Genomic DNA, 15,141 nt, shown 5'->3' with positions numbered 1-15,141 from the left:
AAATTCCATCCAACTATTCAATATATTGGGTCAAAGGTCAACACTCATTACATATACTGACCGACCCTCGTAAGCTTGTTGCGGCATGACAATACTCCTCTATTTTTTAATAGCTCAGGTTATTGTCTCTAAATTACGTCTCAGTGGGTTCTTCCAGTATTCTTTATTCTCAAAGTAAGGTGGGGTTTTTTTTTGCGACATCTCTCAGCGGCCCCGAGTAAGAAACATTCGAGATATTAGCAGTTGTTCAAATGTGTAAACAAGGTCAGCCCAAACATAGCAAACCCTGGAGGAAAACAAATCCTGCGTTCATCACACCAAGAGTCAGAATGCTCTAATCATTATTTTAAGTGGGATTACTGATGTGAGAGTCATGAGCGTTGACATAAATGTTGTCTATATTTTGCCAAAATTGACATCATCGAAGTGTCTCCTGAGTTCTGGTTAACTTGTGAAAAGGGAGGTCATGACACACTTCGAATGTATTACAAACATGACTATTTTGTTTCGCTTTGTAGAAACATGTGCCTGCCATTGTATCGATTCCAGCCTATCAGCTCATATATCAATGTAAATACTCACTCTACGCATATACTTGCAGACGATTTCTATAAGTCACTAAATTTAAAGCCCCGTTATGCTTATGCTTTTAATATGTCTAAATTTTTCACATTTGTAAGGAAAAGCTCAGGACTTGTTGAAGTAAAGTAAGCTGGTTTTTGCCGGCGTGCTTTTGAAGCATTATGTACATAACGATTATGATAATTATGTTACCATAAAAAATATGAGTTTTAAAACATTTCAAATTCAAGTTTTTTGCCATTTGACTGCATTACGATAACGTACTATTTCTTAGTGACATTGTATAGTGCTGAAGCTAATGAGAATAAAATCAAAAAGATCAAAGCAAATTTCAAAAGAGTTCATTATTTCAGTTATTTGAGAGGGTCTTAATTATCTACGAATTTCAATATCTTTCTCTTCACGTCTTTTCAATACTTGAATTTATATTTGTCCCCTGTCAAATATTAGCAATTTTGGTAACGGTTTAACATTTTCACTGAAATCCAGCTCTGTATGTTTTATGAAGATCATTATTTATATGAAACTGAACTCATACTCCACTCGCTAACCCGCGATGATAACCAATAAGTTAACTTATGCACTTGTATGCGGAAAGTAATACAATCGAGTTTATAGATTAAAACAAATCACTTGGCGAGAGTGGTACTAGAGTATGAGTTCAATCACTGATTCAATGCGTGGTAGAGAGCCTACTTCAATCAAGAACATGATAAAAATATAAACAAAGTATGCCTGTCTGGAATGTCTTTTGATATGATGACTTCATTTAAACTCCAATGCACTAATGTACGGATCTTCAGTGCAGCAATAAACAATTTCATACTATTTTGTCGTAATTATGAGTTCTGCATAAAAGGTAATTCAACCAAATACAAATATGTCAAGTGTCGAGTCAGTCTTAAGGGATCTGGAATGAGCGTTTCGACAGTATTTTTTGTGGGACATGAGAGCACATCAGACATATCGAATTGCATTCTGAATACGAAGAATGTCTTTCTGATATCAAATAATTTTCATTTTTGAAATTCACGATATAATACAAATTTTATGACAAATTATTAAAATTTGATATTTTTCACAATTTTGATATATAACAATCCTCGAAGTAAATTTTATAAATCTAATGATATATTCTTAAAGTGTATGTAGCTGGGAGGAAAAGCCGACGATCAATTGAAAATTTTGACCTTTCATATTGAAGATATGGATTTTTTCCTCAAAAAGACTTAATTTAAGTGCATATCATCAGATTTATAAAGTTTACTTCGATGACTGTTATATTTCAAAAATATCAATTTTTAATCATTTGCCATAAAATGTGTATTACATTGCGAATTTCAAAAATCAAAATTATTTGATATCAGAAGGACATTCTTCGTATTCAGAATGCAATTCGATATGTCTGATGTGCTCTAATGTCCCACAATAAATACTGTCCAAACGTTCATACCCCATCCCTTAAGGCATATTTTTGTATGTTTTAGTATTATATATTTGGACGTTTCCTGTTGAAGATGCACAGCTTTTTATATATATGTATATCTCCCATAGGTCAAATTTTAAAATAATGGTAGGATTTTTCGCTCAGCAACATACATTTTAAGTACATTATAATTATATTTATAAAACTATGATGCAATTTTTTCAGTTTGGCCGTCGAGCGATGATTAACTTAGCGGGATCACTTTTCCTATTTCCTCCTTTAATCATCGCTCGACGGCGAAACTGAAAAAAATTGCATCATAGTTTGCTTATTCCCGTCGGAAAAAGCCACTGTTGTTTATATTTATAAAGTTGATTTAGTTTTGAACATCAATGACTTTCCAGTATTGCCTAAAATACAATGCTGCTAATGATGCATTTCTGACAATGTTTCATATTGACAAAATGTGCAAGGGCATAATAAACTCATCAGTTGAATGTAATTATGTCTAAATGTATTATATTTAGACGTAGAAAAGCTCGATTTTGATTAAGTCTCCTCTGTGTGTTTAATTGATAAGAATGTGCATATTCCGCTGTAAATGCAACTCAGATTCTTCAATTGTTCATAATGGTTATCATTATCATAAGGAGCGTTGATCGGTTTCTGTAAAACCTAACGCGTTCTGAAAAATTTCTAGGTGGCCCTGTCAGAAGTCGATGACACCCAATAAAAAAAATCTTTTGTGGCCACAATTAAACGCAAAGAGCTATAACATCATATCCCAAACCTTGAAATAAACCAAACACGTTCTTAACAGTTTCTAGGTGACCCTGACAGAAGTCGATGACTCTCTATCAAAATAATCTATTTTCGCCACAATAAACCCAAAGAGGTATAATATCATATCCCAGACGTTGAAATAAACCAAACATTCTGATAAGTTTCTAGGTGGCCCTGTCAGAAGTCGATGACTCTCTATCAAAATAATCTATTTTGGCCACAATAAACCCAAAGAGGTATATCATATCCCAGACCTTGAAATAAACCAAACAATCTGATAAGTTTCAAGGTTACCTTGTATGAAGTCAATGACACTCTATCAAAACAATATGTTATGGCCACAATAAACTCAAAGAGCAATAACATCATATCCCAGACATTGATGTAAAACCAAACACGTTCTGAAAAGTTTCCAGGTGACTCTGCTATAAATAAATCTAAATAATCTAATGTGGCCACAATAAACTCAAAGAACAATAACCTCATATCCTATACCTTGAAGTTTAGTTTAAAACCCACCCCTATAAGTTGGCACTAGCGAGTCGATGATATTTTCCGACATGATTGGGCAGAACTGTCTTTTATGAACAGTTAATAGGGCTGAAAACTTATTCTTATTAACTTTAGCCCACATTTGATTGAAAATAATCTGGCTGTATGAGGTTTTTAAGCTGTGCAAACCTTAAAGAAGATTACTGTCTTGACACAGATTGACGGGTACAAAATCATAAAGAAATTGTAATCATGATTACCTAGCTGGGGGGTTTACACCCCCCAGCTAGGTATTGTAATCGTTCGGGTTCTTCTGCTGGCAACAAACCACTGTAATCTTCCCGTTTTCTTCCGCTGGCAACTAAGTGAAATTGCACATGTTTTTTTTGTTACCCTTTGAGTATGAAACCCTGACTTGATGCTATGTAAGAATTATTTGACTAGTGAAGATATGGTTTGGCCTTTTTGAATCATTGTTTTTTTTTAGGAATGAATGTGTTTGTTAGTTTGTTACTGTAATTTGTTATTTAACCTAAGGCACTTAATTAGTTGAAAAGGTAATTAATGACCTGTTGTTTCTGCAAGCCCAGGGAATGTATATGTGGGAGGATTGATGGCTAATATGATTTTGGATGCAGTTAGTTGGAATTGCAAGGTTGTTGCAGCATATGGTTGCAGAATGTTGGTGATTGTGATAGGTGTTTACTATAGTATTATTGAGGGATTGACATGGTGACAAGAGTTTTGCGAGCTAATTACCTAGTTGGTGATATGTGTTTCAATTTTAGTATTGTTGTAGTTTGTGGTTGTAGCCTGGTTTTTGTGACATGGGTTGATTTGAGTGTGGAAGAGCATGGGTAGATTCAGTGGAAATTTAGTTACTGGGGTTTGAAATCTCATCCCCTGTGAGTGATGCTGAAGGTATGGATACACAGAGTTTGTTTAATATGTATTGAAACTGACAGAATATGAGAAGCAGTAATGGTATATTTATATAGGTTTTTTAATAGAAATTTGATTTTGATATGAACCATGCAGGTGTGTTAAAGGCACTTCTTAACAGTAATTTTAGTATAAATTTATGGGTTTAATATTACGTTTACTATTAAAAGTACTAGTATTAGGCTCTGGCTTATATCTTTTGATTTTGATTTTGCACTCGTATTTTACAGACTTTGGTGGTATGTTTGGAAACAGGGGATTAATGAGCCAGGCTTTAAAATGTTTAGCATTTATTTCTGTATGGTTATGTCCGACCTCTTTCTTTGTATTAATGAAAGTGTTCTCTGGCCTCTTTCTTTGTAATGAATGTGTTTTTGGCTTGATTAGTAATTCCAATGTTAATACCGGTGTAGGAAACTATCAGATGTGTTTCCTTTGCAGTAGGAACTTTAATTCTTTCAGTGCCATTATCATGGCAGTTAATATCAAACTCGAACTAGCATTTGTTTACAGGCTCTATGTTTTGTTTAAGTAAATGATTGTTGAGGGATATTCTTGTCTTCTGATGTTAGGGTTTTTTGTTTTATACTTATATCTTAGAGTATGTATCTTATTTTGTTTGATTAAAAACATCTTGCATTAAGTTTTATATTTGAATCCCAGTTCCTAATTTGTGTGGTTTAAAACATTAACAATAATGGTGTTCTTGTATTTTACAGGGAAATTAAACATGGTTTAAGATTATGCGCAACACAAAAATAGCTTGCAAATGGAATAGGCCTACATGAATGCGGGACATGAATTCATTTGTTTTCCTACCTTTTTTTTTTGTTTATGAAGTTGGGGAAAATAGTATAAAAGCCTTTAAAAGTCTAGTATTTTTTTGGAAACTGTAAAAGAAGTGCAGGAACCTTTCATGATACCTCCGAGTCCACTGGGTATTATACTGTGCATGCGGCAGCACTAATGTGGTGCCACATTACATTTGATGTAGTATATATGTCATGGACTGTAACATTTGAGCTGTTTTGGGGGTCAATTGGTCAGGGTATACAAATAATATTGTAAATCATTTCTATTGCACAACATTATGCCCTACAACAAGTTAAAACTGCATTTCCAAAAGGTTTCAGTGTTAGATGAATTGGTCAGTGCATCGTGGTATGATAAATGTTTATAAATGTGTACAGTTAATGGTACCAGTACATTTTATTGTTATCATGGTTATCACTCATTTGCTGTTTTCTGTAATCATGGTGATCTTGAATGAGAAATACTAGCTAGTACTAACAAGGTAAGACTGATCATAGTTTAATTAATTTAATTCTATTTAGTGATAGTTACAAGGACTATTCATGAATATTGAATAATTCTGGTAGACCCTGCGCACAAGTATAACCCTAACCCTAAGCAACCCCAATTATAACCCTAACCCTAATCACTCACCGTTTATAAACCTAACCCTAATCCTAACCCTAATTTAAATTTAAATTATAAGGGGGCTGTCATTTTCTTTGGAAGGGGGGTCATGAATATACTGGGGAGTGGGGGTCATAGAATTTTTAGACCAATTATAGGGGGTTATAATTTTTTCATAAAAATTTTCGACCCAAGATAGGGGGGTCTAAACAAAATTGTGCCCGCGACAGGAGGGTCATAAAATTTTTTACTCCGGTCACCGACACCCCCCCGACGAAGAAAATGACATCCCCCTAACCAAACCCTAACCCTAAAACACAGGGTGCACATGGTAAACCAGAAGTATACCTGGGTAATAATAATAATTCCTATTCATGTTTTAGTCCAAGACACAATGTTTATCATCACCGTTCAACATCTTTATTAACCACTCCCGTTTACTAAATGCTCCTGTTTACTCTACTAGCTCCCGCTAGTTTTGAATAAAATAAACACACTATCTGTGGTCATCTTGTGACTCCCTACATTTTGGTCATCAAAAGTATTATGCCCCCCCGTATTTTTCTTTCCGAAAATTTATGACCCCCTGTATAATTTGGAATCCTCCTTCCAAAGAAAATGATAGCCCCCTAAGGGGTATTTATGGGGCTCAAACTCAGTGACAACAAACCTCACAACCAGGGGAACATTTTGCAGGGGTCATGTCAAATCTTAGAATTTGCTGCATTTTCTGTGACAATAAACTTGATGAGAAGAGTAACATTTTGGAATATTTTGCATGGATCAGGTCAAAGGTCAGCTGGGGTCAAATCTTCGAATTTCAATATCTGGACATCTGTAAGGGTGCGGGGCTCAATCTCGGCGACAACCTCATGACCAGGGGAACAAGTTGGAACATTTTGCAGGGGGAAGGTCAAAGGTCAGCTGGGGTCAAATCTTCGAATTTCAATATCTGGACATCTGTAAGGGGTACGGGGCTCAATCTCGGTGACAACCTCATGACCTGGGGAACATATTGGAACATTTTGCATGGGTCAGCTCAAAAGACATCATTCTGGGGCCAAATCTTAGAATTGCGTTATCTGGACATCTGTAAGAGGTATAACAGTGTTCAAACTCGGTGTCAACTCATGACCAGGGGTGAATTATGGAACAACTTGCAGGGGTCTGGTCAAAGGTCATCTGGGTCAAATCTTAGAATTGCAATTTCTGGACATCTGTGAGGAGTACATGACTCAAAACTCGGTGACAACAAACCTCATGACAGGGGAACATTTTTGGAACAGTTTGCAGGGGTCAGATACCTTCACAACACCAACATGCCCCAGCTAGGTTTGTGGTCTATGACCACCATTTGCCTCTAGTTTAATCATAAATTTATATCACCCACTCCTATAAAGCTTGAACACCAAAGGCTACAGAGTATAGATCTTCACTACTTATTTGATCAGAGTGAATTGGAGATGATAGATATATAGGTATGAATGATTTACATTTCTGTCTGTCATTTCTTCCTTGCGTTTGGGCCACAAATTTATGTGTATTTGAAAGCTGTATTCAGTCAGCCACCTGGACAACCGATTCTTTAGAAATGCTTAGTCGCGCTAAAAGTCGATCGATACATGTTAAAATCAGCACAATTCAGAGATACACCTTTTTGCTATGAAATTAATTTTCTCGGTCAAATATAAAGCAATTTTTTTTTTTCTTCAGTAATGTCAGTTAAAAACTTGGTGCTTGGATAAACATTTTTTTAAAATCCGGGTGTTAAAATTAAGCATCAAATTGTGTCTTTTAGTGTGATATTTTTGATTTTTATAGGCCTTGAGTTCGCCCGCGAGCTTTTTACTGAATTGATTTTTTAGCGTCTCAAACTAATATAGTTTGCTAAAGAAAGATATTTTCCACCTCTGTAAAGCACATCGTGTGGGTCTATATATTATAGTTTTGTCAGAATTTCCGTTTTTATTTTACCCTTTTTCCCTTCATGCTCCGAAAATGTCAAACTCAGTACTTTTATCTCGTGAGCAACCAACAGAAATAGTCGATATTTTCATTGTTGTAATCCAGGGCAATTTTCCATTGAAAAGCAAATATTGCCCGACCAGCGATTTAGTAGCCCAAATCCCCAATTGGGTTTTCTGGTAAATGAGGTGAATTTTAAAAATTTGCTCCCATGATAGGCTGCAATTTCAATTTATATGGATTCCATGATTATGAAAACCATTTTGTCTGTCTGTTTGTTTGTTTACCTAGGTTAGTCCGTATTAAGAGACGCACGCTTGAGGTCCATGGGAAAATCCACGGTCCAAACCTAGAAAAATTAGCGTGTTATTATACGGGATTTTAATCTTCTGTCCCTCCTATCTCCAGGTGAATTTTGTATGACCTACCCCCCCCATCGCGGGTTGCCATTTTCATTACACCCTTCAGACTTGGAGAGAGGGAGAAGAGGGGCAGAGAGATGGAGAATCGATGCGATATGCAATACCATACGATTATATTCAATAAGCCTGGCAAAATTGTCTATTTGGGCCCCTGACCCCCCCCAAGTGCAGGGAAATTTGGTGGATTTGGGCCCCCGCCCCATACAGGCTTGCCCCCCTTGGAAAAAATCCCAGCTACGCCGCTGTGATCAGTAGGAGCGCTATTAGGCCTGGGAATTTCGTTGCTATATTGAAGTTCTGGCAAAACTGTAGCCATGCCGGTATTCCTATTAAACCCAGGGATATCGATCCACAATGCTAGTATTAGCCTTAGATTTCACGCGTTGATTTTGAAAAATTTCAGGCGGGAGGAAAAAATGGTGAAATCAAAACGGAAATTCTGACAAAACTATGATATATCGCTCACGGTGATGTGCGTTAGAAAGTTGGGAAAAATCCTTCATTAGCGAACTATATTACTTTGAAAAGCTAAAAGGTTGATCCAAAAAAAGGCTCGCGGGCAGAGTTTAAGCCTATCAAAATCGAAAATCTTACACGAAATGACTGAATTTCAAGCCTAAGTTTAACACTAGGATTTAAAAAAAAATACAGTATCAAGCACTACAATTTGACCTGACATTTACTGAAAAAATGAAAATGATTGCTTTTTATTTGGCCGAGAAAATTAATTTTACATTGAAAAGGTGTAACTCCAAATTTAGCTCATTTCAACACCAAATTCGATCGTTTGTATTGCCTCATTAAATGACTGAGTGAGTCTTGCATAACAAAAGAATCGGTTGTCCAGGTTGCTAACTGTATTGTGGCGACACTTAACTTTGTGTTTACAGCAATTTCTCAAATTCTTGTCCAACTGCAAAAAAAAAACACGTTTTGAATCAAATGCTTTTAATGTTGTATTTGAGGTCACAGTGTGGTGTCATAATGTACAGGTTTAATTTGCTCAAGTATGGTTTAGTTTCAAAATAAGGATTTTTGTGTACTAATACTTTTTAGCACATTGTGAACCCTTACAATTCTTCCTATATAGTGTGTGCCAGAGGCAATTGATTTTAGTGTCGACTAAGTCATGCTCCCTTTCTACCCGTCTCAAATGACTTCCTCCTATAGACTTTATGGATTTTTCTAAATCAAACAGTCCTCCATCTCTAACGCATTATTTCTCTTCGGAAGTTCGGATCCAATACTTTGCTTGCAGGCTGCTCTTGTCAACATGCCTTGACTGGCCTACTTTCCTATAAGTTTCGTCATGCGGGTTTTACAATACATAATCGGATTTCCATATTATACCATTTTTTTTTTTCAATCAAAGTAGATTATTTTGGTTATTATCGTAACAATAGGGGCATACTTTAGTCAAGAATAAACTATATTCTTTTGAGTTTTGATTAGAGGCAGTATAAAACCATTCTAACCGCTATGTTTTGTTAAAATTTCTTGAGTAACCTACCTTTCAACTTATTTTCACCATCAATGGATAATCTGATTTTTAACGATTTCAAATTGTTCGTAATAAAAGCAAATAATTTTGTCATTGAATAGAATAGCATATCTATTACACTACCGTAAAACCTCGTCTACAAGCATATAGAGTGCTTCTGATGAAAGTTTAATAAATCCAGGTGCCATTATGGAGTTTGAGGAAATATATGACAGATCCGAGCATATACGAACAAGTATTATTGTAAGACCTATCTTTTGTTTTGGCATATTTACGCTAGTTTCGTATGAACTTAGCTTTCATCAAAAACACTATATGCTTGTAGACGAGGTTTTACGGTATTATCAAGAGGTGTGAGGAAGCGATTTTATTTCCAATAAATTATTTATCAGTGGCTCATTTCCAATGTGTTGTATTGTTTAACGATATTTAACGATGCATGCAATATATAACTCATATATTCGCTAGATAGGGCCCACGGGAGGATTCATAGAAATGCTCGGATCAATGCGTAAACCATTCCAATTGAATATAGTGATATTATATAACTCTTTTGTGAAATTCTAAATATGATTGACAGACCCTTTGTAGACTCAGGTTTGATTGACAGCTCCTACGGAAATGGAACAAATTGTCAATGCTTACCTAATGAGTAAAGTTGACAGCCCCATCCTTCTCCCTAGCTCCATTAAATACAAATTTCAGGTGAAAGCTCACAATTTTCCGCTAAGTCATGCTCCCTTTCTACCCGTCTCAAATGACTTCCTCCTATAGACTTTGTGGATTTTTCTAAATCAAACAGTCCTCCATCTCTAACGCATTATTTCTCTTCGGAAGTTAAGATCCAATACTTTTCTTGCAGGCTACTCTTGTTAACATATCTTGACTGGCCTACTTTCCTATAAGTTTCGTCATGCGGGTTTTACAATACATAATCGGATTTCCATATTATACCATTTTTTTTTTCAATCAAAGTAGATTATTTTGGTTATTATCGTAACAATAGGAGCATACTATAGTCAAGAAATGCAGAAAAACTATATTCTTTTGAGTTTTGATTAGAGGCAGTATAAAACCATTCTAACCGGTATGTTTTGTTAAAATCCTTGAGTAACCTACATTTCAACTTATTTTCACCATCAATTTTGATTTTTAACGATTTCAAATTGTTCTTAATAAAAGCAAATAATTTTGTCATTGAATAGAATAATCAGGTTTGAAGCTAAATAAATACGAAGATTCATCTAAGGGTGGCTATCATTTGCATCGGTATAAGTTCCCTCGTGTTTCATGGTAACAATGACAGAATTTGTGTATCCCTTTCAGTATAGTATCACTCTTCTTTCTTGAATATGTTGTTATATGCAAAGATGCAAAGGTAATACATGTTACAAATATCATGACATTACAACATTACTATATCTATTACACTATTATCAAGAGGTGTGAGGAAGCGATTTTTATTTCCAATAAATTATTTATCAGTGGCTCATTTCCAATGTGTTGTATTGTTTAACGATATTTAACGATGCATGCAATATATAACTCATATATTCGCTAGATAGGGCCCACGGGAGGATTCATAGAAATGCTCGGATCAATGCGTAAACCATTCCAATTGTAAAAAATTGAATATAGTGATATTATGTAATTCTTTTGTGAAATCTAAATATGATTGACAGACCCTTTGTAGACTCAGGTTTGATTGACAGCTCCAACGGGAAATGGAATAACTTGTCAATGCTTACCTAATGAGTAAAGTTGACAGCCCCATCCTTCTTCCTAACTCCATTAAATACAAATTTCAGGTGAAAGCTCATATTTTTCTCATTTTAGGCCCAAGACATATTGCATTTAGGCAAATGCAGAAAATCCTGAGGTTTGGTGTTCAACAGAGCGGAAGTCGTGTACTGTTCTGTGGGACACTGAAAACCTTTCTTATTAGATTTCAAACCGCTGGATGAGGCAATTTAAATTCAAACTTAGAATAAGAAATTTAAACTTAGAATAAGAATGTTTGATTGATGGGCCTCAATATGAGATGGGACTCAATAATCAGTGGAGAACTTTGTAGAACAAATCCTGCCAATAAATAAAGGTTAAAGTCTTACGTTTGTGAAGATTATCATTCATTGCGGTAGTAAAAATATTTATTCAAATTCAAACTTACAATAATAATGTTTGATTGATGGGCCCCAATATGAGATGGGCCTCAATAATCAGATCAATCAAATTTAACATAATTAGGTACCCTCATTCTCTTAAGTTTGTAAGTTATTATTTTTTACACTTTCGGTAATTATTTCATATCTTTAACATTGATTACCAAATACAGGCACGTTTTCCGAAGCTGCAAGTAAGGCGTGTTTTGATATTTGGATTCTCAGGAAATCGCTGGAAAGAGAGATAAATACAAGGTAAGAATTTGTTTTATCATTCGAAAACATTGAAAATGTATTTATTTTTTGGTATAAATTCGCAAAGAACAAAATCCGATTTGGTTTTTATTTCAAACTTTCATTTGTTGTACCATGGCACTAAGTCACCGTATTTGAGAACTTTGGATGATTGACTTTTTTGCAGCCTATCAGTATACCAATTTGCCCATATTGGGTGCTTTAAAGGTTCTGGTAGCAACGTTTGGACAGGTTTTTTGTGGGACATGAGCGCACATTAGACATATCGAATTGCATTGTGAATACAAAGAAGGGCCTTCTGATGTCAGATATTTTTGATTTTCTTGAAATTCGCGATATACGAGCGTAATACATATTTTATGGCCAATTATTAAAATTGGTATTTTTGATATTTAACAGTCCTCGAAGTAAATTTTATAAATGTAATGATATTATGTACTTAAAGTGTATGTAGCTGGGATGAAAAGCCGACGGTCTTTTGTGCGATATCGCAATGGATTGTGATGCTATAGATATATTAATTTCAGTTGGATGCACCATTAAAAGGAGACAGTGGATGGATGCACAGTAATAATAATGTGTGAGGCCTTTGGTTCCTAGATGAGAACAATAGTCTGCATATTATTAGTAATAAGTAACAGTAAGTAAGTAACACGGCATTTGTAATGCGCCTTATGCCAGAGGATACAAAGCGTAGAAACTCAGAAAAACCAAAAACAAACAAAAGCAACATCATGAGAGAAGGTATGTTTTGAGAAGGGATTTGAACCCGGCGCATACTGCAGTTACTGTTCATTTTCCTATACACAATACACAGTGCTCTCACCATTGACGCGTGACCTCTACAAACAGTGAATGTTATAGGATATAGAATGTGAAGGTATAGGGCATTGCCTAGTCAACGTCACTGTGTAAAAAATAACCGGCCAATATAGTTTTGTAACATGTCCTAATTTTTTAGCTATAATTTAGATGTTTGGAAATATTTGCACTTTGGTGTTTTAGTAAGGCCTGGCCTGTAAAATTCCATGTGTAAATCCAATGCAACTTTTAGTGACTACACAAGTGACACTTGTGGACCGCTCTCTTCCGAAGGGCATTAAAGCTAAACCACTTGACGGATAATATTTGTACTTGTCAATCAAGAATAATGTATATATTACATGTAGGCTAAAAACTGAGCAGGTGGGGCATCTGCAAATGTTCGTACCTCCCTGATATGTAAGTAACAAATAACAGCAAAAACAACTCCCATATCTGTGCATAACTTTCAAGTGGGTGATTATTGATTGGCAAGTGCCATATTTGGGCATAAGTGCAGTCCACCATTCAATGTGGAGGATGGGCGCGGGCTGGCTAGACTTTATCGATTGATTTTGCTGGAGTAATTTCCGGTTAACCAGGTTTAAGTACTGCAAAAGTCGAATCATGTTTGCTGTGCAGTATAACTGCACTATGGACAGTTTGGGCACTACGGATGATTAGGGGGATTGAGTTTCATTTGTAAGAAGCAGCCACTGAAAAGGCCCATTCTCCGGCACCCTTGTTCGTCTTGCGTACGCAAAGATTGAGACTGTTAAGCAGCAATGTTGTGGAAAATAATGGCTTGTTGATGGTACAACTCATTGTTGCTAATGTCAAACTTGTCAAAGTAATTGTGATTTTATCGCACAAGTAAACGAGGAACACGTGGTTGTGGACTTAACATGGTTTGGAAACAAGCTCTTTATATGATCTATATAATTTCATCTACGTTTCGTCACCGCCGTTATGCTCAACCCCTTGGTTCACACCTCACCTCCTATAAAACCCACTTACAAAAATGGTGTCATTTGCCTTAGGGTAATACATTTCCATGTTAACCCCAGAGTGCAACCGATTTCGACAACTAGTTTCCATCGATAGTCATGATAGGGCGGAGACTATAGTAACTAGTCTCAGGATAGGGGAACGTTTTTACTTGAATTATCCTACGGTACTATAATAGTGTATATCTGAAATTCCATAACATCCTATTTATAGCATCCGTAGCCCGTTCTTATCTGTGTTTCATGAGAGAAATGATTGATTATAATTCGTTATGAACTCGGCAGAGTGACGAATCGAGAATTTTGAGCAAATTTAGTTTTTGTATGCTTATGATTATGTTTCAGGTTATCTTTTATTTCCACCAAAAATTAATGGTAAATCTTACTCACCGACGTAGTTATTGAAATTTTGATTTGGACGAATCGCGCCTAAGTGCGATAAATGAATTCGGCAGAGAGACGAATCGTATACTTAACTGTATAGTATTGTATAGCGGGAAACCCCGAATGTTCTATATTACATGCCCTATACTAATATATTTGATACCAAGGTATAGCTGTAGGTATCTTCTATCCAGTGATACCAAAATAAGTACAAACATTTCCCGCATGATATTGCTGTGGTTTAATAATGTGAGTGCGCGCCTGTGAAATTGGAAAATCCCGGAAAATTGTACGCAAAATATAGGCCAATATATTGTTATTTTTGCTTCAAAATCCTCGAGTTTTTGCTAAATATTACAGGAATGACTATTTATAACTTATATAGCAAGTTAAGTCTACATAGCCTTAGGACAACCAGTAATTTCTACACAAAAGCCCCGAATCAAGAATGCGTGCTATGGTTTACTAGTAGTAGTTGAATGCGTATTCGACCTCTCTCTACGCAGTGGTAGAGACATTTTGGATAAAGCATAAAGCCGAATAGCTGCTAAAACGCGTTTTGAGGATATATCGATTATTTCAGAGCATGCAAGTATTGCCAATAATTCGTGCACATTCACTTCTATTATATACATTTTACTCAGAACAGCAAGTTTGTGTATTCGGCACTCTGCCGTGTTCATAACGAAATAATACCCATGGACATAAATTTGCTCATGTGAAAAATACCAATGTATCTTAAGACTGGCTCATCGCTGGGCATGTTTGTACTTGGTAATTGTTTATATTAATCATTTTAAGTTTGGTTGTTGCACTCAGGATCCGTGTATAGGAGGTTAGATGACGTCAATATATCAAAAGACATTGCAGACAAGCACACATTGTTTATGTTCTTATCATGTTCTTGATTAGGTAGGCTCTCTACCACGTATTGAATCAGATATGTAACTGATACTCTTGTCCCACTATCACCAAGCGATTTATTTTTATCAATAAACCC

At 35.6% G+C, this 15,141-nt stretch overlaps 1 protein-coding gene across 2 annotated transcripts in view; it reads left to right on the top strand.

Annotated features, from left to right (window-relative positions):
• The window catches only part of LOC140168494 (urotensin-2 receptor-like), a 224,817-nt gene that overhangs the window by 69,628 nt on the left and 140,048 nt on the right, over positions 1 to 15,141 (top strand). For both annotated transcript variants that reach the window (XM_072191894.1, XM_072191895.1), the window contains exon 2: positions 11,868 to 11,949. The gene's annotated coding sequence lies outside the window, so the exon portion shown is untranslated. The remainder of the gene's footprint in view (positions 1 to 11,867; positions 11,950 to 15,141) is intronic.

Source organism: Amphiura filiformis, chromosome 13 (assembly GCF_039555335.1).
Source record: "Amphiura filiformis chromosome 13, Afil_fr2py, whole genome shotgun sequence".
Lineage (NCBI taxonomy): Eukaryota > Metazoa > Echinodermata > Ophiuroidea > Amphilepidida > Amphiuridae > Amphiura > Amphiura filiformis.
Note: the sequence above shows the minus strand (reverse complement) of the source record. Positions and strands in the feature narration are given on the sequence as shown.